Source organism: Hyperolius riggenbachi, chromosome 2 (genome assembly GCF_040937935.1).
Source record: "Hyperolius riggenbachi isolate aHypRig1 chromosome 2, aHypRig1.pri, whole genome shotgun sequence".
Taxonomy (NCBI): Eukaryota; Metazoa; Chordata; class Amphibia; order Anura; family Hyperoliidae; genus Hyperolius; species Hyperolius riggenbachi.
The window spans coordinates 150,315,426-150,341,989 of NC_090647.1; the positions used below are offsets into that span (position 1 = coordinate 150,315,426).

Sequence of the window (26,564 nt, forward strand, 5' to 3'; positions counted from 1 at the left end):
TCTTCCATGACCGCACCACTTCTTCCCCCTCCCCCTTTTTTCTATCTGCCCACCCGGCTAGCTATCTGCCCGCCATCTCACCCTGCTAGCTATCTAACCTATACTGGGGGCAGCTACCTATCTAACCTATACTGGAGGCACCTACCAATGTAACCTATACTGGGGGCAGCTACCTATGTAACCTGTATTGGGGGCATCTACCTTGCTAGCCTTTACTGGTGGCAACTATACTGGCTACCTATATTGGAGGCACCTACCTAACTAACCTATAAAGGGGGCACCTACCTATCTAACCTATGCTGAGGGAAACTATTCTGGCTACCTATATTAGCCCACTGCCTTACTGTTCCAGTTACATTACAATTACCCCCCCACCCATGTGATGTCATGTCCACACCCATTTTTTTTGTCGCTGCACGCTTTGCTTTTTGGGGGGGGTGTTGGTAAATTATCCGCACCGGGTGTCAAACACCCTAGCTACGCCACTGGAGGGGGGCACAGCTTGGAAGGGGGGGAATTGGGTACAGAGCGGTGGGGAGGGGGGGAAGCGTCCCCCCCTCCCTCACCTAGGGCCCCCCCTTCCGCGCACCCCCCTCTTCCAGAAGTGCAGCAAGCAGCGAGCGGAGAATAGCTACAGAGATGATGCTATCTCCGCTCCGAGTCCGCATGCCGCTGCCCTGCTGGTCTCTGACTGTAGTGTGTGACGCTGTCCAATCACGCTCTCGCAGTACTTCCTGCTAGAGCGTGATTGGACAGCGTCACTACAGGAGACAGAGACCAGCAGGGCAGCAGCGGCATGCGGATCGGAGATAGCATCATCTGAAGCTGGTAAGCTATTCTCCGCTCGCTGCTGGCTGCACTTCTCGAGGAGGGGGGTGTGTGCGGAAGGGGGGGCCCTAGGTGAGGGAGGGGGGGAGGCTTCCCCGCTGATCTGTGCCCTCTGCCCCCCCTTCCAAGCTGGGGGGGACTTGCATTGTGTGGGGGTATCTCTGCCACCAACCTGATTGCATTGTGTGGGGGTATCTTTGCCACCAACCTGATTGCATTGTGTGGGGGTATCTGCAGCCAACCTGATTGCATTGTGTGGGGGTATCTGCAGCCAAACTGATTGCATTTTGTGGGGGTATCTGCAGCCAAACTGATTGCATTTTGTGGGGGTATCTGCCGTCAACCTGATTGCATTTTGTGGGGGTATCTGCCGTCAACCTGATTGCATTGTGTGGGGGGTATCTGCCACCAACCTGATTGCATTGTGTGGGGGTATCTGCCGTCAACCTGATTGCATTTTGTGGGGGTATCTGCTGCCATTTGACTACTTGATGAATTATCATGAGGCATGTAACTACTTGAATATTTTATCTACAATGTATCTGGTCGGACCTAATCTCTGAATAACGCCGCTACTTATTTTGTGTTTTGTATTTTTTTTTTTAAGTCTGCCCATGACTCATCATGACCACGCCGATGTTCCAGTGCGTGGTGACACCCATTTAGTTTCGCATTTAGACATATCCCTATTGGAGACTGTCCTCAGAATTGCTCACAATCTATTCCCTACCATAAAGTCATGCAACATTTCTAGAGTAAATGTGTATGTGAGCCCAAAATGGGGGGGGGGGGGGGGGGGGGAGGGAGGAGGAGGAGAGGGGGGTGGGCCCCAGGCTGAAACTTCCTTGGTGGGCCCTTGGTGTCCCAGTCCGACCCTGTGTACAGGAAAAACACACAAAGATCTCAGAGCAAAGGAGACAAATGAGATTCAAGTGATCATCACAGGCAAAAATCACTAACCTAGTTTTCTAAAAATACAAGGGATATATTTATACCAGCACTTGCCCTGGATCTGTAGGAGTAAAAGAACAGAACTTGTCACATGTCTTATGACACACAAATGTAATCTGTGGCTGTGCTTTGTCCCGTTTCTTCTGCATCTGCCCCCTACTAGGTCCTTGTCTGCTGCTGTCAGGTTGGGGTCTCGCTGGGGACTTGAGTAATGATGCTTCTCAGATCCCGGGTAAGAGAATTAGCTGTCAAGTGTCATGCTTACTGAGCCTCTGATGAGACCTATCAGGGCTAGTTATAGTGAATTCTGTAATAAAACTTCATTTCACAGATAGCTGCCACTTACTTATTACAATAATACCAATTAGGGTAGATGGGGTGGATTGAGTGAAAATCCAGCTAGTACTATCAGGTTAATTTCGGGCAAGAGGTGACAGTGATGTCTGTCTGTCTTGCAGCTCCTTCCTCCCCTCTGCTTAGTTACAACAGGAATGATATACAGAAGGAGTCCCCGATATCCGCCAGTGGCGGGGACCAACTGATACCGGATACATGAGCTTGCCGGTTGCATGAACAACTAGCTAAAAAAGCACAGACCTTCCCCTCTAAATACTTACTGTGTCGCCTGCAACATCTAGCAGCTGTTCTGCTGCTTCTATCAGCTCCTAACTGCTTTCCAGCATCCTCTGTACATGGAAGTCGGCATGTCACATGACCCGCATCAGGCCAGGTGACATGTTGGCTTCCGTGCCTGGCACTAGAAAGCAGCTAGGAGCTGCAGAAAAGCAGCTAGACATCGCTGGAGGCTTGGTGAATATTTGAAATGCCTCCAAAACCCCCCAAAGTTATAGTCCTGGTTATCCATCAGGCATGCTGGTTAGTTGAGTCTTCCGGTTGCCTGAGTTCTGGATAATAGAGACTTTGGTGTATAGAGATGGTCAATGAGGTGCAAATAATTCAGGCTTGCAGTGGCTTAGCTAAGGAGCTGTGGGTCCCGATGCAAGTTTTACAATGCGGCCCCCCAAGCACTCTATACATAGCAATTGACACGGCGCACCAAAACCTGCCAATGGCAACTACAGTGTCAGAGGTGCAAGAAGGGGATGGGGAACAGCTTGTTAATGATTACCACTATTCATAGTATCTATAGAAGTAATTATTATGAGCACAGGACCAATAGAGAGCTAAACCTGCAGTTGAGTGAGGGCCTTATGGGGCTCCTCTGACCCAAGGGCCCCGATGCGGTCGCTACCTCTGCACCCCCTATTGCTATGCCCCTGCAGGCTTGCATGTCAATTTCATGCAGTGAATCTTATTGACCCAATTCCAAGCTGCGTGACATTTGCATGGAGGCCAGAATTGCTTACCTCTCTTTGACTACCACTAGTGCTGAGCTGAGTACAGCACCAGTATCCAGAGAACAGCAAAGGGTTAACTGATGTTGCTCTTTGATTGGTCACTTCTCCTTTAGCATCGCCATTTTACCCTGTTTAAAGCTAAGTGCACACATCAGAATGTAGAAAGAGAAATGTCTCCCCTTGAGGATCCAGAAGTTTGCTTTCTTAAAACAGAAAGAATTTGCGATAATTCAGGTTGGAGTGAGCTTGAGATGTCTCCCAGTGTATCACTGCTGAATATATGCAAATTAACCATTGTTGCCTTTAGAAGCTAAACACACCTCCAGAACTGCTGGAATGCAATGATGTGTCAGCTTGTTAATTGTACAGAGCCATAATAATCCAACATGCATACAGACTGTTTCGGATTGGTTGATCCTCATCAGTGCATGGCATGGATTAGTTTGGCTCTATGGAGTAGGGCTTGAAACACCCAGAGGTACAGACTAACCAGCAAGGTGATGGTGACCCAGAACTCATTGGAGTTTGTAAGGGACTACAATGGTCCTAAAAGCCCCCTTACTAAAATGCTATGGAAAACAAAAGTTTGCTTTCTTAAAACAGAAAGAATTGGAAAGATTGGTCTTTCCACTCTGTGACTACTTCCTGATTTGACTATAATGTTTTCCACACTGTTCTCCTTGTATTAAGCAGATTTACCTGACATATAAATGCTCCTAACAGCAACATATTCATTGAACTATCATTAATTTTAAATTACCAAATACTCTCCTTGTTGTGTTGCTCACAATCTAATTTGGTTAGACCCAACTAAAACCTGGGTAACAGAAGTTGGGACTGTGACTTCTAAAGTCCCGTACACAGACAAGAGGAAAGTCGGTTGTGGCAGTCGTTAATTTACAACCTCTTGTGAGAATCCAGTGTGCGTACAGTGAATGACGGGTTGCTAGTGGCCCAGAGCATTGTTCTCTCCACTTACCACACCTGCCATGTGACCTCGCTCCCGCGATGCTCCGCCCCTGGCAAAGGAACAAAACACATAGTTAGCCTGCAGGGTAAAGACATGTCTGTCAGCCTTGACTCCATGGCCATGTTGCCTGAGGGATCGGGTACCAATCCCCAACAAGTGACATGCCTGGTATGTGTGTGAGGCTTAAAGAAAACCTGTACTGAAATAAAGTTCCCCTGGGGGGTACTCACCTCAGTAGGGGGAAGCCTCTGGACCCTATCGAGGCTTCCCCCGTCCTCCTGTGTCCCACGGCGGTCTCGCTGCAGCCCCCGGAACGCACAGGCGACAATTTGTTGCGCTGTGCAATATTTAACTTTTCTGGTTCCAGCGGGGGCACTGTTGCGGCTCTTCTGACGGAGATAGGCGGAAATAGCCGATCTCCGTCGGGTCCGCTCTACTGCGCAGGAGACTTGTGCCTGTGCAGTAGAGCGGCCCGACGGAGATCGGCTATTTTCGCCTATTTCCATGGAAAGAGTGGATACTGCGCCTGCAATGGAGCCAAAAGGTAAATATTTACACCCCGGCCACTCCAGGGGGATTTTCGCCACTGCTGTGGGACCGAGGAGGACGGGGGCTTCCCCCACCCGAGGTGAGTACCCCCTAGGGGAGTTTTTTTCATTACAGATTTTCTTTAACACTAACAAAGGTTCCCAAAACTGGTAATAAGTCATTCGTTCTAATCAAATTCCATTTTTATAAGTACCAAATGTGAAAATATATATATATATTGCACACTACATTGCGATTATTAATGATTGTTTTGGGCATCTTAACAGATTGTGTTCATGTGTCCCTTGACTGTTTCCTGTTGTCATTTCTTGTCAAAGCTTGCTTCAGCTTATCCTCCCTCTCCCCTCTCCATAGACAGAAGATGCTGCCCAGCAGATGTCTGAAGTACCGTGTTTGTCAGGTAAAGGCTACTTTAAGTTGACAAATATTCCTGGTCTTCCCTGGGCATTACTTGTTGCTGTCGACAAGAATTCAAATTTTCTTTTCTTAATCAGAAAATCGCTCAGTTCAGCAGCCGACAATTTACTGCCAAACGTATAAAATAAAAATTTCAAGGAAGACTTAATTCAAAGATGAGGAACTGCATCCATGATTGCATTGTTTTATTGTAATGAAAAAGGGCAGACTAAGGTCATATGGAAATACATTATCTACAGCCTAATGCAGAAAGAGCTGACCAGCAGGGGGGTGTAGTGTTAATGAGTTTAATGGAGCTGTGTACAATAGATGAGTGACACATTGCAGGATAATAGAGTGAGTTGGTGTGGGACTGTAGCATAGCTCAGAAGACCAGATATCAGAGATCTGCTGGCAACTGCTGGATGGAGAAGTCGGCAGAAGAGTCTAAAGGTGCCCATACACTCGTCAGATTGGCAGCAGATAGATAAGAAATGCATCTGATGATCTATCTGATGTGTTTTTAGAACATTTTTTACCAGGATAGAATTCCAATAGATATCAGTTTGAAATCTATTGAAATTCGATCTGATGGCATTTTTTTGCCATCAGATTTCCATTAAGGCCAATGCAAACTGATAAGCAATCTCATCAGATCGACCTAAATTTTCCACCCTGCCAGTTCGATGGAAATCTATCGAAATCGATCGAAATCGGCCATCGAACGGTCGATTGGCCAACCGATTTGTGATCGGGATCGATCGGTCGGCCAGAAAATCGGCTGAGTGTATGGGCCCCTTTAATGCAGAACTGCTTGTTTCAGCTCAATGTGGCCTGATTATAAGGGTTGGTTCACACTTGCATTAAAAACGTATCTGTGGCTCCGTTTTTTGGCCCGGACCAAAACCAGAGCCACAAATACCAATGTTAAAAATAGCGGCCGTCTTCACACATTTCAAAAATGGATCTCTGGGCGATCCGGAGGATCCGGTTTGAAAAACTGAACAGAGAGTCTGGATTTGCAGGCTGCACATTGGTGTAGGGGTTAGCGCTCTCCTCCTTGCAATTCTGGGTCCCTGGTTTAAATCTCAGCCAGGTCAATGTCTGCCAGGAGTTTGTATGTTCTCCCCGTGTCCATGTGGGTTTCCTCCCACATCCCAAAAATATACAGATAAGTTAATTGGCTTCCCACTAAATTGGCCCTAGACTATGATACATACATAGACATATGGCTATGGAAGGGATTAGATTGTGAGCCCCTCTGAGGGCCAGTTAAGTAACAAGACAATATATACTCTGTACAGCGCTGTGTAAGATGTTGGCGCTATATAAATAATAATAATTTGTCAGTTTTTCACGGATCTCCCTCTACACAGACAGCTTTGGACACAGAAACGGATACGTTTCCAGTGTGCCAGCCCTGTCTGTGGGTGGGGAGGGGGTGACAGCGGTGGGGAGGGGGGTCAGACCACCCCTACCACAACTGGGTCCCCCCTTCCCCTCTCCCCCTCTAGCTAGTTTCTTTTAAAATCAATCCAGCAGCTTGCGGCAAGTGTGGAACTCACTCACTTCCTTGCGTTCCACCAATCGCCGCATCACTTCCTGCAATGCCGCCCTCGGTACTTCAGTGGGCAGCATTGCAGGAAGTGACGCGGCAAACAGTGGAAGAAGGAAGTGAGTGAGTTCCCCGCTTGCCGCTCGCTGTTGGATTGATTATAAAAGAAACTAGCTGGAGGGGGAGCATGGAAGGGGGCACCCAGGTGTGCCCGCTGGCCCCCACCCCATGGATAGGGCTTGGGGCACGTTTTTTAATGCAAACGGACCTGGAAACTTATGCTGCAAAAGGGCAGCACGGATACATTTGTGTTCTCGTTTTAGAAACCGAAGCCTGGGCCGCGGATTGCATTCTGCAACCGCATCTAGTGTGGCCCGACCCTAAATGTCTGTACAGATTTCAAACCTTTGATAGCCAGGACAACCATAGTGGGCGAAAATAGAGATGGGAAACCTTTGGCCTATCCAGAGGCTTCCCTCTACTTAGGTAGGTATCTAACTTTTTTCAACAGCTTAGGTTCTCTTTAAATCAGTTTGTTCAAAATGTGTGTTTAGGTGCATCGTTTAAAGGATACCCGAGGTGACGTGACATGATGAGATGGACATGTGTCTGTACAGTGCCTAGCACACAAATAGCTATGCTGTGTTCCTTTTTTCTTTTTTCTCTACCTGAAAGAGTTAAATATCAGATATGTAAGTGGCTGACTCAGTCCTGACTCAGACAGGAAGTGACTACAGTGTGACCCTTACTGATAAAAAAAATTCCAACTATAAAACACTTTTCTAGCAGAAAATGGATTCTGAGAGCAGGAACAAGATAAAAAGAGTCAATAGTTTATAGATTTTTAGCTCTGGCACACTTCAATGAATGTGTCATTGAGCAAAAACAATAAAACAGTTAAAACTTAAAAAGTAGATTTAAACATAAAATAAAACTGTGGAATATCTTAAAAAGTACTTTTTAGGAGAAGGAAAATAGATACAATCATTTATTTCATTCGTTTATTTTCGCTTCAGGTGTCCTTTAATTATTTCCAGTCATTAACATCCCCATCCCTCTGCTGTTTACAGATGAAGTGATGGGAACTGTGTTTATGGTCATTTCTACACTGTATAGAAGACACCTAGGGACTCCCTATTATGGGTGGGTACATTTTGTTGCCAAAACTATTAGCAATATGTGGACACTAAACTAACTCAATAATGAACCTTGGGGCCAAATGACATATGTGGAGCATTGGATCCTGGGCAAAAAAAAGTGCGCTGAAAGTAGGTACTTTATTGATAATGAGGAGAGGAGGGCTGGAGGGAGGTGGGGAGTAGATGGGTAGTGGGCAGAGAGCAGGATAGAGCAGAGGAGAAGATCTACCCCTACCTTATTCTTTCAAAGTGCTGCAGGGACCAAGAGGCATAGACGGATGGTGCGGTCTGATCCAGCGCCCCTCAGATGCAGCACCCGGGGACAGATGTTCCCCCTTAGCTACGCCTCTGCTACTATAGGTTCTGTAAATAAATGGCCATTGGGGAAGAGTTTGTGTGCATGGATAGGGAACTGGCTAATGGACAGAAAACAAAGAGTTGTGGTCAATGGATCGTACTCAAAATGGGAGACTGTTAGCAGTGGGGTCCCACAGGGGTCTGTACTGGGTCCAGTGCTCTTCAATTCATTTATTAATGACCTAGTAGATGCAGTAGTGAGCAATGTTGCTATTTTTGCAGATGATACAAAATTGTGCAGAATCATCAACTCTCAGGAAGATAGTGTCATATTGCAACAGGATCTGGATAGGATGGCTATATGGGCACATACATGGCAGATGAAATTCAATGTTGACAAATGTAAAGTCATGCATTTTGGTCGTACCAATGGTCTAGCACCATACAAAATAAATGGGATACAGTTGGGAACATCAAACTTAGAGAAGGACTTAGGAGTACTCATCGACAACAAGTTAAATAATCGTACTCAATGCCAAGCCGCTGCAGCTAAAGCGAACAAAATTTTGGGATGCATTAAAAGGGAAAACTCTCTAGTAAGGCCACATCTGGAATATGGAATTCAGTTCTGGGCACCACATTACAAAAAAGATATTGCAGTTTTAGAGCAGGTGCAGAGACGAGCTACAAAATTGATACGTGGGATGGAAGGTCTCGCTTACCAAGAAAGGTTAGATAAACTGGGTTTATTTAGTCTAGAGAAAAGACGCCTTAGAGGAGATCTAATTAACATGTATAAATACATTAGAGGGCAATATAATAGCTTGGCGGATGAGCTTTTTGTCCCTAGGCCTTCTCAAAGGACTAGAGGACATGAGCTGCGCATGGAGGAAAAACGTTTTAGCCATTTATTTAGGAAAGGGTTCTTTACAGTAAGAGTGGTTAAGATGTGGAATGCATTGCCACAGGAAGTCGTTATGGCAAACTCTATACCTGCATTCAAAGGGGGCTTAGATGCTTTCCTTGCGTTGAAAGACATCCGTGGCTACAATTACTAGGTTATGCCTAATGATGTTGATCCAGGGATCTTATCTGATTGCCATCTGGAGTCAGGAAGGAATTTTTCCCATTTGGGGCTAATTGGACCATGCCTGGTGGGGTTTTTTTCGCCTTCCTCTGGATCAACAGGGGTATGTGGGGGACGGGCTGGAGTTGTACTTTGTACTGGTTGAACTCGATGGACGTATGTCTTTTTTCAGCCAAATTAACTATGTAACTATGTAACATAAAATACCAATTTGAGTTATGAAGCTTATCAATGACTCATGTGTCACGTGGAAAATTCTGTGTTAATTGTGGAGATATATATGTTATATGCAGTCCTGTAGAAGACTGTTTTTCCTCTTATTTATGCAATGTCTCATTTATGATAAGTGTAACCCATGATGGGAGGGTACATCCAGGGTTTAACTGTCCCTTCTCACATTTAAGATTATTTTTTGTTCTGCAAACTTTGTGAAAGCCACGGTTGAGTAATGTTTACTCAGCACAGCAGTTATGTATTTGAGGATTCCTAGTGGTGAATGGGAAGCAGGCAAACCACAGACAATGCTGTAACATAAATAACCCTGCAGTTGTTTTCTGCTCAGGAGAGATAATGACATTAAAATGCATTAGAATCAGCTGTATGTTCCACTGCATCAAGAAATATTCCCTCAGAGGTTCTCACATGTACAGATCCTGAATATGAACAATCACACCAGTATTAAAGAGGCACTGTAGTAATATATAGAAAAATGCAGTAAATTATTCAGGATACTCCACGTCATTTTCCTGGTCGCAGCATCGAAAACACTTCCTATATCTATATATTGCTGTGTATTGGTCCTCGCCCTCCCAGTGATGCTTAGCCTAGGCTGTTTAGCTATGGGGAATTCTCCTCACAAAGCATTCTGGGAGACTAGGCATTACTTTCACTGGCTTCGGAATTCTCAGAAATAAACATTCCTCAGCTGCACCAGACAGGACTAAAGATATTGCCGCCTTTATAAATTTTACAATGGACAAACACTGACTAAATAATTTATAAGTAAATATTGTTAAAAAAAATAAGCAATTTTATTAATTACATTATTTTAACGTTTCCTCTTTCATTACTCAGCTGGGACTTCACACTGGCCCACACTGCTTGTACATATGTGTTAATGCCCGGATAACATGATTGGTTGATGCTATATATCACCCGCTTCCATGGAACTGCTGGTTATTCACAGACAACTGGGAGAATTCAGGGCTGGTGGTTAAAGTGTGCCGTTCATGGATGTCAGAGCTGGTGGCAGCCAGGCAGCCATCCTTCAGACAATTCTTGGAGTGCCCACCCACCATGCAGTAGTCACCCCACCTCACCTGCAGCTGGAAGAAGGGTAACTGAACCGTGTGGTAACTGGTGACTGTGTGGTTCAACCATCACATTGAGAATCACATGAAGATATGCAAAACTGAATTCGTTTTATTCAGTTTTATATATATAAGCACTGTTGTGTTGGCCACAGCAGCACTGTACAGACAGATTTTCTTACATCAAATACTTAGGCTTTATGCTTTAATAACAATAAGAGCAAATGGAAAACTGAAATTAAATCTCTGTAGGCGAGTCCATAAAGTATGCAGTAAAACAAATATTGTAAAAAATTATAGTATGACAAAAAGCAATGTGCAAAAAAATGGTAACCCACAGCAACCAATCAGAACTGATCTTTCACTTTTTTCCTCTCTATATTGGAGGCTCACGGCTCCATCTGGCATCTGCTAACTCCTGTGTCTCCTTCCCTATTGTTTCCTTCCTGTTACATTATAGAACATACTGTAAGCTCACAAGGGCAGAAACCTCCTAGCTTTTCTTATTTAGCTGTAATGCAGGGGTGATCAAAATTTTTAGTCCAAGGGCCATATCGCCATTCTTGAGAGTGCTCTGGAGCCAAACTAGCAAATTTAAACACAGTTTTTGCTGATTTCGGTTAGTTACACTATGTCTGTGACATTTTGTCAAATAAAACATTTCCACAGGAAATAATAACCCATATACCGTGTGCAGTTAGCATGTCCCTTTCAGCATGCAGGCAAAGTGCTTCTGGCACAGTGACAGCTGCTAATCAGTGGCTGCTACTGCTGCTGGCACAGTGGCGGCTGCGAATAAGTGGCTGCTACTGCCACAGTGGTGGCTGATAATCTACAGGCGAGCAAAGGGGAGGCAGAGTGGCGATACAAGGTTGGCCCTGCAGGCCACCTGGAATAAGCAACTGTAGAGAGCTTTGGAGGCCACCACAGAAGGCTCGGCGGGCCTCAATTTGCCACCGGGCCAGACTTTGGACATGCCTGCTGTAATGCAAAACATGAACGTATGCCAATTTTAAGCCTCGTTTCCATGCAGCGCAGAGTCCCATGGCTTTTTTGCATGTAACTCCCGGCTGGGGCTTGCGATTCCATCCATTATACTGAATGGGATCGTGGGCTGAAGCTCCCCGAAATGCAGGCAACCATGCGCAGCATTCACTGCTGAATGAATGCAAATGGCAGACAGTGCAGTCTATGCACTGTCTGCTGTCCCTGTGATCACGTTTCCATAAGCGTGCCTGAAAGCGAGCTATATGGAAACGAGCCCTTAGTGATATCTCAAAGCACAAATTAACTACTGTATTTGTACTTGTATTGCTGGATATCATGATCATACACTGTCTCCAACTTCTCATGTATGTATGTTCCCCAATAATTGTTTTGCACTATGTACAGCACTACAGAAGATGTTGGCGCTATATAAAGAAATAATAATACATTGGCTATGATAAACTGAAAACTGGTTGGCATGCAGTTATTGCTGTTGCACCCAGTATTGTTTTATTGAATAATTCACGCTTTGGCAATGCTGTGTGTTGACATTTGTTTTATTGTGAAATATCTCTGACAGTTGGTGTGGCCCAGGCAAATCAACATCAGTCTCTCTGCTGTCTGCCCACCAGCCTTTTACACTGAACAAAACCAAAAAGATGGATGGGACCCGGTGAGCAGCTGGTGAATGACACAGCACTGGGGAGGAAGGCCATGATGAAATAGGCATGTGAGCAATAAAATAGCTGTTACTGTTGTGTTTCATAATGAATGGTGCTTACTGCTCTCCTGTGTCTGTGGTTTGAAAGGGAAACACATAAAGTTTTTAAGAACCAAGCTGAGGCCTCATCTTTCAGCATTTCTTATATACACTATAGTGCTGTTCTGCAGAATCTGTTTCAGGAAGAATTTGAAATGTAATTTTTCAAATCTGAATTTAGAATTACATTGAGGTTAGCAGGATGCCACCTTTGATTTTACTTGTGCTTCCCTTACAGGGCTTCTAGGCAAGGTGTCACCAAAATGCATGGGGCTGGGTAGAAAATCCTCCCCCTTCAGACAAAGCATTGATGCCCAGTATGGGCTTTGGGCTTTTCCCCAGTGAAGGACCTGTTGATCTCGGCATTAGTGAGAGACATGAGGTTTCCCCAGGGCTTGGGGTCATCAACAGAGCACCCCAAAAGGGTTGATGAGCTGCTACATCGCTACTAGTTGATGCCAGGTGACAATCCCTGGTGTTACTCCCACCAGAGATGAGAACAGCAGAAGGGCGATCCGTGAAGTGGGCAGACGGTATTGGTAATGATGTATAACACCAAGGCTAGTAAGGTCAAAGAGTTAGGATCAGGTCAGGATACAGATCATTAGGGATGATTAGCAGTATAATGCAGAAGAAGAACTCAGAGAGGATGGATGCTCCTAACAGCATCTCAACAAGTAAGCTAGCAAGATCCTGCTCTGCAATCAGCAGAAGAAGATTCATCTAGTGGTAAACCAAGATCAGTGTTCTGGTGTAGGATCCAAAACATGAGCGTCTCCATCGCTGCTCTTCTATCGTCACAGCTCTGTATGGCTCCGAAATGTTCTATCAGACCTAGGATGGTAGATATATGGAGCTATGTGACTGCACACCAGGCGTTCCTGTGGAGAGAGAAATGCTTGTACATGATTGGGAGCATGAATGAACGTACATATTCGACAACTCTTGTCAAATGTGTTCAGAGGGTCCCAGTGCCGGATCGGTGGGGTGAAGAAGGATGGGGAAGCCTCTGGACAACCCAGATGCTTTCCTCTACTGAGGCATATGTCTTTTGCTTAATTCTTTTCTCACAGCTAGGCCAGGTTCACACTACACCGCAAACGCAACATATGTGTAAAACGGCATGGTTAGCATATCCACCCAGGATGCGCTCTTGCATCCTGAGAGGATGCGCTGCCATCTGTCACATTGGTTACTGCACTTGCGTTGATTGGTCCAAGTGAACTAATGAGAATTTTCTCTGTTGCAGAAGTACTCCAATTGGTTCTTTTGCAAACCAACAGGAAGCACTGTACTTCCTGGTCTCTGGGACGAGCGAGTTTGTGTTCTGTTTGACAGTGTAAACGCATCCTATTAATAAGATGGGATGCCTTTACTGTTTGTTTTTGCATTTTGCCTCTTTAGTGTGAACAGGCCTCATGCTTTAAAGTGTATCTAAAGCAAACTAAGGAAAAAGAGTTTCACTTACCAGGGGCTTCTACCAGCACCCTGCAGCCATCCTGTGCCTGGGCCGTGCTCAACGATACTTCGTTCCCCCACCGCGGTTTAGTTTCGGGTTTGCCGACTGGGAGTCGGCGGGCCACTGTGCCTGCGCGGCCACAGGACACTATTGCGGACGGGAACGCAAATAAGGATACGCATCGCTAGGGCCGCGCAGGCGCAGTGGCCCGCAAAACTCCCACTCGGCAAAACTGAAACTAAGCGGCGGTGGGGGAGCGGATGTTCGTTGAGGACCGGCGCGGGCACAGGACAGCTGCAGTGGACTGGTAGAAGCCCCAGGTAAGTGAAACTTTTTCTTTAGTTCACTTTAGTTTTCCTTTAAGGCAGGCATTCAAGACAGTAATTCTTGCATGATGTGTGCATATGTGTTAATTTATGGACATAACTTTGCACAAACTAAAGCAGAACTTTTCTCATGATGGTTAAATGTTAATAAAAAAAATTGTCAGCAAAGTCCTAAAGAATGAGATAAGATACTAAAGAAATGTGGTGCATCAGGCCTAAAATGACAAAACATCTCCTGTGAGAAAACTCAGGAGAAAGGTCTATGGAATCAGAACCATAACACTTTCCCAATTTCCTTCGCAGTGCTCCCCTTGTCACACCATAATATCATGTTATGTGATATGACCACCTTAGCATGATGTGAAGCCAAACTGGTGACCAAAGAGATGGAGGTAACCAATTGAGGGATTGGTCTGAATGATCTTTACTTCATGGATACAGCTGTTACCTTGGCTAGCTGATGCAAGATTCAGCAGTTCTGGATGTAAGCCTGGCTTCAGGGGCATAACGAGATAATTTGCATATTCAGTAGTGATGCATTGTGGAAGACCACAGTCACTCACTTAAAGCTGAAATATTACAAATACCTTCTGTTTTAAGACGGTAAACTACACTGAGTGTTGACTTTTTAGTAGGAGGGCTTTTCTGTCTCTTTTAGTTCCCTATATACTTTCTGAGTAGTTTTGGTCACCCCGAGCTGCTTGGGTATTCTGAAGATCACCAGCGAAAACCCACTTACCACACAACAGTCCGATTTGTTACAAATCCTTGTTTGGCCAAACAATCCATTGATTCCTATAAATGACTTTATTACTACTGGCATAGACTCTACAAGGTAAAATAATAAAGATCTATCTGAGGCTTCAGCTGAACTTATTTGCAATTTAGCCTGAAAAATGCACTGTGTGCCATTACAATAGAGTTAGGTTTCTTTATTAAAAGCCTGATCCCCTTTTCTTCCCCTTTTCTTCTCCCACCTTCTAGCAGATTACTGTAACAGGATTGAGCAGTCATCCAAACATGGGCTGAAATAAAGAAGGGGTGGGAGTCTTAAATACATCTTTCCGGCTCAGGTTTAACTTCACCCCACCCAATCCCTGTCCCTGAAAAAGGCCACTTTAAATCTGTTAATCTGTTTCTAATGAAAGCTGGGGAGGGAGTCCTGTGAATATGACTTGATGCCCTTCTCTATTCAGGGTGAAGTCTGGGAAAGAGTGTCTTCTATTCTGCATGTGTGGGAAGAGACGGAGATCAACACAATACTCAATCATTACTCGATATTTCATTCTCATTTTTTTATTTATTTATTGATGCCTGATGCAAAAGCTCTTACAGACATTCTGTATAACAATACAGTCAGACCACACACCCTTTGAGTTTTATAACATAATGATAATAACAGTAAAGCTATCACTTGGTAAGAAACAACACAAGCTGTGAGTTATCCAATGCTTCAAATAAATAAAGCAATATGATAACAGTAAAATAGTCCACATCTCTGTATGTGCAAATTACAGCCATTTCTGTCCATTATACACTATATAGTGTGTTGCGTAATCGTCTGGCCCCCGATACGCCTGCATGAAACAGGGGCATGTCTAACGATATTCTTCACTTTTAAAATGTGAATAGTGTAAATTATCGTAAAAAAAAATATCTGTATATATTAACGATATTTTACTACAAGTTAACCTAGCCCTACTCCCACACAGATTCCTTCCCCCTCCAACGCCTAACCCTAAAACCCCTCTTCTTGATGCCTAACTCTAAAACCTCCCTTCCTGATGCCTAACTCTAAAACCCCCCTTCCTGACGCCTAACCCTAAATCTCCCTTTTTAATGCCTAACCCTAAAACCCCATTTCTTGACTCCTAACCATAAAACCCACCTTCCTGACACCTAACTCTAAATTTTCCCTTCTTGATGCCAAACCCTAACCCCCCCCCCCCCTTTTTGCCGCCAAACCCTAAAGTCCTCCTTCCTGATGCCTAACCCTAAAACCCCCCTTCCGGATGCCTAACCATAAAATCACCCTTCTTGGCCTTTAACCCCAAAACTCCCCTTCCTGACACCTAACCTTACATCCCCCTTTTTCATACCTAACCTTAAAACCCCCCTTCTTGACTCCTAACCCTAAAACAACCCTTTCCGACACCTAACTCTAAAACCTTCCTTCTTGATGCCTAACCCTAAACTCCCTCTTCTTGATGCCTAACTGTAAAACCCCCCTTCCTGATGCCTAACCTTAAATCCCCCTTCTTGACACCTAACCCTTTCTAACCTTATAATGTTCAAAATTTATTTCCAAACACTAGATTTCAAAAATGAAGAATTTGTAAATACAAAACATAAAAACATGTAAAAGACTATAATGTTCTAATGTTCAAAACTAAAAAATTTTTTTTTTAAAAACTATAACGTTATAATTTTTTAAATGATAATTATGTCACACCCAAATTTCTGCGTTGAGCACCTAATAGCCGATTTTTGCATTAGCGCCTATAGGGCATCCAAAATGGTCCATTAGCCACGGGCACCCAAATTTCATGCTCCACCTGATGCATCCTATGCCAGTGTAACCAAAGGATGCTCAAAAACAATCTTGTTTATTTTTGAGACTATGGCCCATATGCAATTCACTTTTTCACCTGAGTTTTCTCCCAGGTGTTAATTTTAAACTTGTCAATAAAATGCCTTTTAAGCCACTAGAAAGCAATAAAATACTCAAAATAATGTTGATAGTACTTTTTCACCTATTTTTTGGTACTTTTTTAGTTGAAAAGTGCTGGAAAGCTATTTTAAATAAAAGATGAAAAATTATCTCCTAGGAGAAAACTCAGGAGAAAAAGTTAATTGCATATGGGCCTATATGTTAATTGTTCTATCTAAAAAGTACATTTTAATCAACTTCTCACGATTTGGAACATTTTATTTTCCAAGTTTTGGACCATAAATATATTGATGAACCACAGATAAGGGTACCCAGAATGTTTTGGGTCTTTTCAAATTATTTTGAGTTTTGCCAAATTCTTTTAATAAAACAGTATTGCAGCAATCTAATCAGGATATGTTTAATATTTTCAAACGCAAAATTCTGGGGCAAGACCAGCAACAATGAATTGTGTTCCCCTCCTCTCCTTAGCGAGTCAGGTAAAAAGGGTGCCGCGCAGTCGCAGAGATTTGGGCGCTGCCATAGGCTGTAATGTGTATTACAGCTATAGTGGCACTCAATCAGTAGTTTGGGCGTCAGCAAAACATGGAGCCCAAATTACTATAAAAACAGTGTAATTCGGCTACCAGCAATAGCTGGAAGCCAAATTGCTTCTTACCCCCACTGTACTGGATTGTAGTAATTCATGCTGCTGGGAAATTTATCACAGCAGGGTGAGCCATTTCTCGGCTTCACCTTGCGCCCAAATTTCCTGGCGCTTTCTTTACATGTATGCCTCGTTAGCCCCTGAAATCTATATTGTTGGCCGTAAGGTCCTGGCTATGTAAGGAGTGAGGAGTGGGGTACCAGGTATGTAAGATAATGTTTGTTTTCTTTGTTCGCAGTTGCATGATATCTTAGATATTAACCACCTTAGCGGTATGGATGAGCTCAGCTCGTCCATTACCACCAGAGGGTGCCGCTCAGGCCCTGCTGGGCCGATTTTGATAAAATAAAAAGCAGCACACGCAGCCGGCACTTTGCCAGCCGCGTGTGCTACCTGATCACCGCCGCAGCGCGGCGATCTGCCGCGTGCAGCGGCGATCCGCCGCGTGCAGCGGCGATCCGCCGCGTGCAGCGGCGAAAGAGGGTACCCCCAGCCGCCCGAGCCCTGCGCAGCCGGAACAAATAGTTCCGGCCAGCGCTAAGAGCTGGATCGGAGGCGGCTGACGTCAGGACGTCGGCTGACGTCCATGACGTCACTCCGCTCGTCGCCATGGCGACGAGGAAAGTCAAACAAGGAAGGCTGCTCATTGCAGCCTTCCTTGTTATTTCTGATCGCCGGAGGCGATCGGAATTACGCTTCAGGAGCGCCCTCTAGTGGGCTTTCATGCAGCCAACTTTCAGTTGGCTGCATGAAATAGTTTTTTTTTTATTTAAAAAAAACCCTCCCGCAGCCGCCCTGGCGATCTCAATAGAACGCCAGGGTGGTTAACACATCTGCCCACTCTTCTCTGCCATATTGGCCTGCAGATCTTGATAGCAATCATTTATCAGGGCCGGCCTTAGGTTTCACAGCGCCCTGAGCGAAACCTGATTTTTGTGCCCCCCTTCATCCTCTTCCCATGTGCGCGCACACACACACACACACACACACACAGGCCTATATGCATTTCACTTTTTCTCCTGAGATATCTCCTAGGACAGTGGTTCTCAACCTTTTTGACGTTGTGACACATCACGCCAAATGCTCAGATCTCCATGACACATCACATATGTCTAACAGAAAAATACTAATAATAACCACGAATGGATGGAAAGAGTCCATTATCCTGAATACACTTAAAAATGAAAAATAGAATCTTTCAGAAATATTAATACAAACAATCAGTGGGACAGTTACCCCCCCCCCCCCCATTTAGAATGATAGCACAGCACCGACAATTTGCACCACGCATTATAGTTGCAGTGCCCCCCCCCCCAAAAAAAAATGCCCTCAGACTCAGTATAGGTAGGTAGCCAGGTATAGGTGCCCCCAGTATAGGATCTCATGTGTAGGTGCCCTCAACATAGGTTGACAAACATAGGTGCCCCCAATATAGGAAGTCAGTTGAAGGTCTCCATAGCGTCCCCATAGGTAGCCAGGTGTAGGTGCCTCCAGTATAGGTAGCCAGGTGTAGATGCCTCCAGTATAGGTAGCCAGGTGTAGGTGCCTCCAGTATAGGTAGCCAGGTGTTGGTGCCCTCAGTAAACGTAGCCAGCTATAGGTGCCCCCAGTATAGGAAATCAGGTGTAGGTGCCCTCAGTATAGGCAACCAGCTATAGGCGCCCCCTTGGAAGCCGGCGCCCTGAGCGACCTCTCCAGTCGCTCAGGTCAAAGGCCGACTATGTCATTTATATTAGGGAGAGTGCTATCAGGGTCAGAAAGCTTACTATACTAAATAAGCGCATATCATTTGGAAATCCAAGCCAAAATTCTTAAATACCTTAATTAACATGCTTCCTTTCTGCCATACATTAAAGGAATCCTGAAGTGAGAGGGACATGGAGGCTGACATATTTATTCCTACAATGCAAATTGCCTGGCGGTCCTGCTGATCTTTTGCCTCTAATACTTTTAGCCATTGACCCTGAACAAGCATTTGCAGATCAGATGCTCTGACTGAAGTCTGACTGGATTAGACAAACACCCACCAATCCCATTTTACTATGTCACAGTTGCCATTCAGGTCTCATCCACTAGAATATTGATGGCTAACCTTGGCAATCCAGCTGTGGTGGAACTACAAGTCCCATGCGGCATTGCAATACTCTGACAGCTCTAAGCATAACTCGGGGAGGCAGAGGCATGATGGGATTTGTAGTCTTGTCACAGCTGGAGTGCCAAGGTTAGCCATCACTGCACTAGAGGGTTCTGAAGGCACTGTGAGCAGAGTAAGAGTATAAGATTGGATGGAGTGCCCAAACATGATACAGTCTCGATTGTATGTACAACCGGTACAAAAAAGTTATCAATTTTGCACTGGAAATCTGGTAATTTGCTGCCATGACTCTCCAGATTGAAACGAGGTGAAAAGATCTTGGACTACCTATTCCTAAAAGGAAGAAAAAACAGTTATTTGCAACCTAACAATCAACAATTTATACAGATAAGACAAATGCGGTAACGTGGCTCTTTTTGAGGACCGGGGCCCATATGCAATTAACTTTGCCTGGGTTTTCTCCTAGGTGATATTTTCAAACTTATCAATAAAATGTCATTTAAGCCACCAGCAAGCAAGAAAATACTCAAAATAATTTTGATAGTACTTTTCCACCTACTTTTTGGTACTTTTTAAATTGCAGAGTGCTAAAAAGTTATTTTGAATAGAAGATAAAAATGTATCTGTTATGTCTTCGGACACTGTTGACCCTTCCACCGATGGAGGAGACGTTACCCAGTAATGGAATCTAAGCGCCCACGGGCCTTCACCAACAAACCCCTAGGAGAGGGGAAAGCTGGGCTTAGCTGCCTAGTGTTCACCAGGTCACTACTAGGATAGTCTCGGCTGGTGGTTGGGAGAACAGTGACACTTGAGTAATCCAGTAAAGGTAAATCCGTAAGCAATCCGGGTCAGGGCAGGCGGCAGGCAAGAGCAGAGTCCAATAGCAATCCGGATCAGGGCAGGCGGCAGGCAAGAGCAGAGTCCAATAGCAATCCGGGTCAGAGCAGGCGGCAGGCAAGAGCAGAGTCCAATAGCAATCCGGGTCAGGGCAGGCGGCAGGCAAGAGCAGAGTCCAATAGCAATCCGGGTCAGGGCAGGCGGCAGGCAAGAGCAGAGTCCAATAGCAATCCGGGTCAGAGCAGGCGGCAGGCAAGAGCAGAGTCCAATAGCAATCCGGGTCAGGGCAGGAGAATCAGGATAGTCAGCAGGCCGGGTCACAACAGGAGATCAAACAGGAATCAGGCTTGGTCAAGAGTAATCCAGTAAAGGTAAATCCGTAAGCAATCCGGGTCAGGGCAGGCGGCAGGCAAGAGCAGAGTCCAATAGCAATCCGGGTCAGGGCAGGCGGCAGGCAAGAGCAGAGTCCAATAGCAATCCGGGTCAGGGCAGGCGGCAGGCAAGAGCAGAGTCCAATAGCAATCTGGGTCAGGGCAGGCGGCAGGCAAGAGCAGAGTCCAATAGCAATCCGGGTCAGAGCAGGCGGCAGGCAAGAGCAGAGTCCAATAGCAATCCGGGTCAGGGCAGGAGAATCAGGATAGTCAGCAGGCCGCGTCACAACAGGAGATCAAACAGGAATCAGGCTTGGTCAAGAGCGAACAGCTGAGTACCAAACAAGCTGTCAGAACGAACAGCGCTGAACGCTGGGAAGGGACCGCCTTTTATAGAGGCAGGGCCGCACTTTGGTGCGCAATCTCGGAATGCTGCGCATGCGTACAAATGTCCGCCATGATCCCGCGCATGCGTACGCGTGACCTGACGCCATTCCGCATGGACGTACGCACGCCCCGACCGCCGTCGCTAAACCACGGCCAGCAACGCGCGCACGCGCAGAGATCCCTGGACGCCAGTGTGGGACTGAAGCCACACACGGAGGACGCCGCGGACAGAGCAGAGCCACGTGAGTATGACAGTATCTCTAGGAGAAAAGTCAGGAGAAAAAGTGAATTCCATAAGGGCCAGAGAGTTGTAGCATGGATAAGAATAATCAGGAAACAGCGGCCAAAATTGAAACGATTAAATTGTAAGTATAAACTATACACAAAAATATTCCTTATAATCGCCTACTATAGTTGTATAACCAATATTGGGTGGTACGTATGTTTTTACCTGCTCCGTACGTCCACATCTCATGCTCTGTGCTTTTATTACGATCTGTTTTCCTTTTTCCGTTTGGCTGTGCTCAATAAGTCTTTGTCCTGAGTGATCCAAAGTATTGGGGTTTGGCCAGTGTCCGGCTGGCCTGTCGAAAGATGGAATTCGACAAAATGATGAACAAAGCACCTAAAGATCTGTTTGTACCATACTCTTAAAGACCTCATCCTGATGGGAAGGGCTGACATAAGAACTGATGCCTTCCTTGCCAGAGGGGAAAACTCCAGCCTCCTTTTAGGAAGAACAAAATTGGGCAGAAACTGATTTCTCTATGGGCATAAATCCTAGCAAGAAATGGACTGCATATGTGCATTCAGTAAGGCATTATGTATTCACACAAATGAAACACGAGTATCAAACTGTAGAGCATGACTGATAACTTGTTTTGCTCAGCAGCTGTGTATGTGATTTGTGTGAAAAATTCTCAGTGTGTGCATCATACTGACCTTAATAACTTCTGTAAAGATGGGTCGGTTAGCATATTCTTAAAGGAACACTATCAAAGCTATACAATCTGTGCCAACAGCATGAATGAATGTGGCAACAACAGTAAGAACGGACACAGCGTATACTTATCTACCTTATAGATGCTGTCCCCTTTACACACTGACGGCGACAGAAAAGTGGGCCAGGTCATTATCTGAGTGGATTCCTCTTATTAAGTGCAGCAGTGGATTTATACTACTGTGTGAGGCTTCCCCACAGAATTCAATTTCAGATGGAGAGGGGGGAGAAAATGATTGGCCAGCCAGAATAGTAGCGAGAGCGGTTGTCTCTCGCTTTTCATTGTAACTTATTGAGGCAGGTCTTGCACTGTATAATGCGCTCTGGTGTGGGGGAGCCTCACAGTATTCACTGCTGCACTCAATAAGAGGAATCCCCTCAGGTAATGACCTGTTAGTGTGTAAAGGAGACAGCCTTTATAAGGTAGATGATAAAAAAGACACTGCACAGCAAAAGTATATGCTGTTTCCGTTCTTACAGTTGTTGCCACAGTCATACATGCTGCTGGCACAGATTGTATAACTTTGATATTTCTTTAATGGTTAGAAATACATGAAATATAAAGTAATATGAAATGTGGGTTTCTCTAGGTTCCACTGGCATCCCAGCTGAACAGCTGTGTGAGGAACACAGATAATAATTTATTTGAAGCGTCTAGGCAAAGTTTACAGGTGTGTGGTTTGGAGACTGTTAGGCTGGTAAGAGCCTGCTTTATGAGGTTCTGTCAACAAGTATCCAATCAGCAGGGTGCTGATAAGCTCAGGAAGACCTTTCGGTAAAGGCTGAGAGCGACAAAGCTAATCACTCTGCCCTGGCTGTTGTGATCTTGTCATTGAAATATGATGCATTTGATATTGTATTTGATATTGATAAACAGCCACATGTTTGTTTCAGTGTGGGATTCAGACACTATTGCAGCCAAAGATCAACAGGACAGCCAGGCAACTAGTATTTTATAAAAGGAAAAGAAAAAACATGGCAGCCTCTATATGTTTCTCACTTCAGGTGTACTTTAAAGAGACACTGAAGCGGAAAAAAAATTATGATATTATGATTTGTATGTGTAGCACAGCTAAGAAATAAAACATTAAGATCAGATACAACAGTGTAATTGTTTCCAGTACAGGAAGAGTTAAGAAACTCCAGTTGTTATCTCTATGCAAAAAAGCCATTAATCTCTTTCAAAGTCGTGGAGAGGGCTGTTTTCTGATTTTTATTATCTCAACTGTTAAGTGAACAGTTTTCTTTTTATCTGCTAGAGGAGAGGTCATTAGTTCACAGACTGCTCTGAAAGAATAATTTTGAATGCAGAGTGTTGTGTAATCTGCACATATTAGATAATGATGCAATGTTAGAAAACACACTATATACCTGAAAATAAAAATATGAGAATATTTTCTTTGCTGCTAATCTTCTAGTAATTATTCATAGTACACAACCAATTCATTATATCATATTTTTTTTTCGCTTCAGTGTCTCTTTAAGGGAACCTAGCATGCACTCTGCAGGTATCTAAAATATGAGGAAATTAGAACTGATTTTTAGCTGAGCAGCATGAGATTGCGTGAGATTTCTATAGCCGACAGCTGCTCGCAAACAAAAAACAGTCAGTGGAAAACCACGGTGGTTTCCATGGTTGTACTGTGAACTCTCCCTGACTCTAACATGATTTTCAATTTTTGTCAACTACCCAACCCTGGACACGTTTAAATCAAAACTGAAAAGCTACTTTTCAGTTTAGTCTGGCATTTATGGTCACAATATTTTTCCTTTGTACACATCCCTATGTACCGATCTGAGACAAGCTTATGCGCTTTAGGTACTACGGGAGAAAAGTGTTTTACAAATGTTTTGTTGTTGTTGTTTCGTTGTTGTATGACTACACTCTCTCATTAGTCCATTAAAGGACCACTATCGTGAAAAAGTGTAAAATTTTAAATAAATGTAAACACATACAAATAATAATTACATTTCTTCCACTGTAAAATGAGCCATAGATTACTTCTCTCTTATTTTGCTGTGACTTACAGTAGGTAGTAGAAATGTGACATTACTGACTGGTTTTGGGCTAGTCCATCTCTCCATAGGGGATTCTCAGCATGGCCTTTATTCTTTATAAGGAGAACACTCTCTGAAAAAGATTTATACAAATATGCTAGCCAGCCTCCCTGCTCACCATGCACTTTTTTTGGCAGTTGGACGGAGCAACTGCCATTCACTGCTTTGAAAATAAAGTGCTTTTGAAAATAAAGAAAACCCTGAGAATCCCCCATGAAGAGATAAGCTGGTCTAAAACCTCAAAAATCAGTAACCCTTAGCACACTCGCATGCAAATGTTCAAACAAATGCATTCACAGAGTCACTCATCCAGGCACCACTGCTATCCCTACAGATCATTTAAAACCCGGGGTCTTAGTTCACAGAGGAATGCATTCTCTTGCTTAGTCACCTACACTGTGCAGAAGTACCCAAATAAACGTAGGTGTCCTAACTCTGGTCCTGTAACATGCATAGTGCAGACATGCAAACATTCATTGCATCAAACCTATCTAGGGATTAGGAGCATACATCCTGACGTCCTCTCCTGGGAAAGATAGCACATCATACCAATCGCACAAGGGAGCTAACGTAATGTATCCATGTGCACCATGCACATACACCAGCATAAGCTGTGTGCATGCTGACAAACACATACAGGGGAGGAGGGAGTGCACTGGATTAGATTACTAGCCACAGGGGTCAGTAACAAGAAAAAATGCATATATCCAGGCACATCGCCTCTAGTTAGGACATTTAAATAATTCATTTAAGGAAAGGGAGGTGCTAAAGGGGGTGCGGCCAGAAAAATAGCAAAAATCAGTAACACACTCGCATGCAAATGTTCAAACAAATGCATTCACAGATTCACTCAGGGCCAGAGTTAGGACACCTACGTTTACCTGGGTACTTCTGCTCAGTGTAGGTGACTAAGCAAGAGAATGCACTCTTTTGTGAACTAAGACCCCGGCTTTTAACTTAGCTGTAGGGATAGCAGTGGTGCCTGGATGAGTGAATCTGTGAATGCATTTGTTAGAACATTTGCATGCGAGTGTGCAAAGGGTTACTGATTTTTGCTATTTTTCTGGCCACACACCCTTTAGCGCCTCCCTTTCCTTAAATGAATTATTTAAATATCCTAACTAGAGGCGATATGCCTGGATTTATGTTTTTTTTTCTGGTCTAAAACCTGTCAGTTCTGTCACATTTCTATTGCCTACTGTAAGTGACAGCAACATAGGAGAAAAGTGATTTATGTTTCATTTTACTCCGGGAAAAATGTACTTCTTATTTGTATAGGTTTACATGTACTTTACATTTTAAGATAAGGACAGTCTATAGTCTTAGGCACCTAATCAATGTGCAGGGTGCAATAGACTTTTTGTGTGGATGATGCCACACATTTTAAGTAATTAAAAGATATGCACACCTTATAAATTATATAGCTAAATTAAAAAAAAAATCCAATCACATAATTAAAAAAAAACAACACATATGCCAACATTTTGGGGCAACGTCAGAGTACCTTCATCAGGGCAATACACATTAATGTCCCCATAGGTAATGTGAGATTTCTAGTAATGTGAGCTCACTTGCCTAAGTGATGTGCTCTGCTTCGGCAGCTATCCAATGGGATGTTACATGAGTTACATGCTTCTGGTCACTGAGAAGGGGCATCCCTGAGCATGGATTGATAGGGGAGCGCGGCGGCACATATGGGTGAGTTGGTCTGCTGCAGAAAACCCTGCAAGGGCCCCAGGGACCACAATTGCATTAGAGGCGGGTCTGGGCAGGCAGCTTCTTATGTGTGTGTGTGTGTGTGTGTGTGTGTGTGTGTGTGTGTGTGTGTGTGTGTGTGTGTGTGTTGGGGGGAGTGGTTGTCAGGGGCCCAGGGGGAGCCCTATTCATTTTGCCCAGGGCCCAGTTGTAGCTAGAACCGGCCCTGCTTTCAGGTTTAAGAGCATTAAGTGTTCACTGTGCTGAATGGCGTGGCTAGGGTGGGGACCAATGGAACCTCAACACTGATGCAAGAATGGATTAAAATGTAATGGGGTTCTAGGCAAGGTACTGGATTTGGGTCCCCTTGGTCCTTTAGATAAGCTGAAATGGAGAGAAGTCAGAGAAGCATGGCAGATGGGCTCCTTGCCACTCACTAGGCACCTGCCTAAGTTGCCTGGTGAATGATTCTGCTCTGCGCTGATGAATTAGCTTACACTGATGGTTGGCATAGTGTCTAACCCGCTTCGCCCAATGCCTAACCGTAACAATCCTAATACACAAGATGTATAAGGATTATGATTTAGTACCATATATGAGGTTAATATCAGGTACAGCTGCATGCTTATCAATGTGTTTTATAATTATGTTTGACATTCTGATTGAATACATTTGGGCAGCACTTTCTAGCCATGCATTTCTTTCCGGACACAATTAATAGTTAAAGTGACCCTGAGCAGTGCATACAAATCAAAATCTGTGCTTACCTGGGGCTTCCCTTGGCCCCCACAGCCTGCGAGGTCCCTTGGCATCCTATGGGTCCCCTTCA

The 26,564-nt window shown here is 44.5% G+C and overlaps 1 long non-coding RNA gene across 1 annotated transcript; it reads right to left on the reverse strand.

Moving 5' to 3' along the window:
* Positions 1–11,905: 11,905 nt before the first annotated feature.
* LOC137544126 (uncharacterized) lies at positions 11,906–24,154 on the reverse strand. Its single transcript, XR_011025730.1, has 3 exons — positions 24,011–24,154; positions 21,434–21,566; positions 11,906–13,068 (listed from the first exon to the last, which is right to left on the reverse strand). It is a non-coding gene; the product is annotated as an uncharacterized lncRNA (long non-coding RNA).
* Between the last annotated feature and the right edge of the window lie 2,410 nt (positions 24,155–26,564).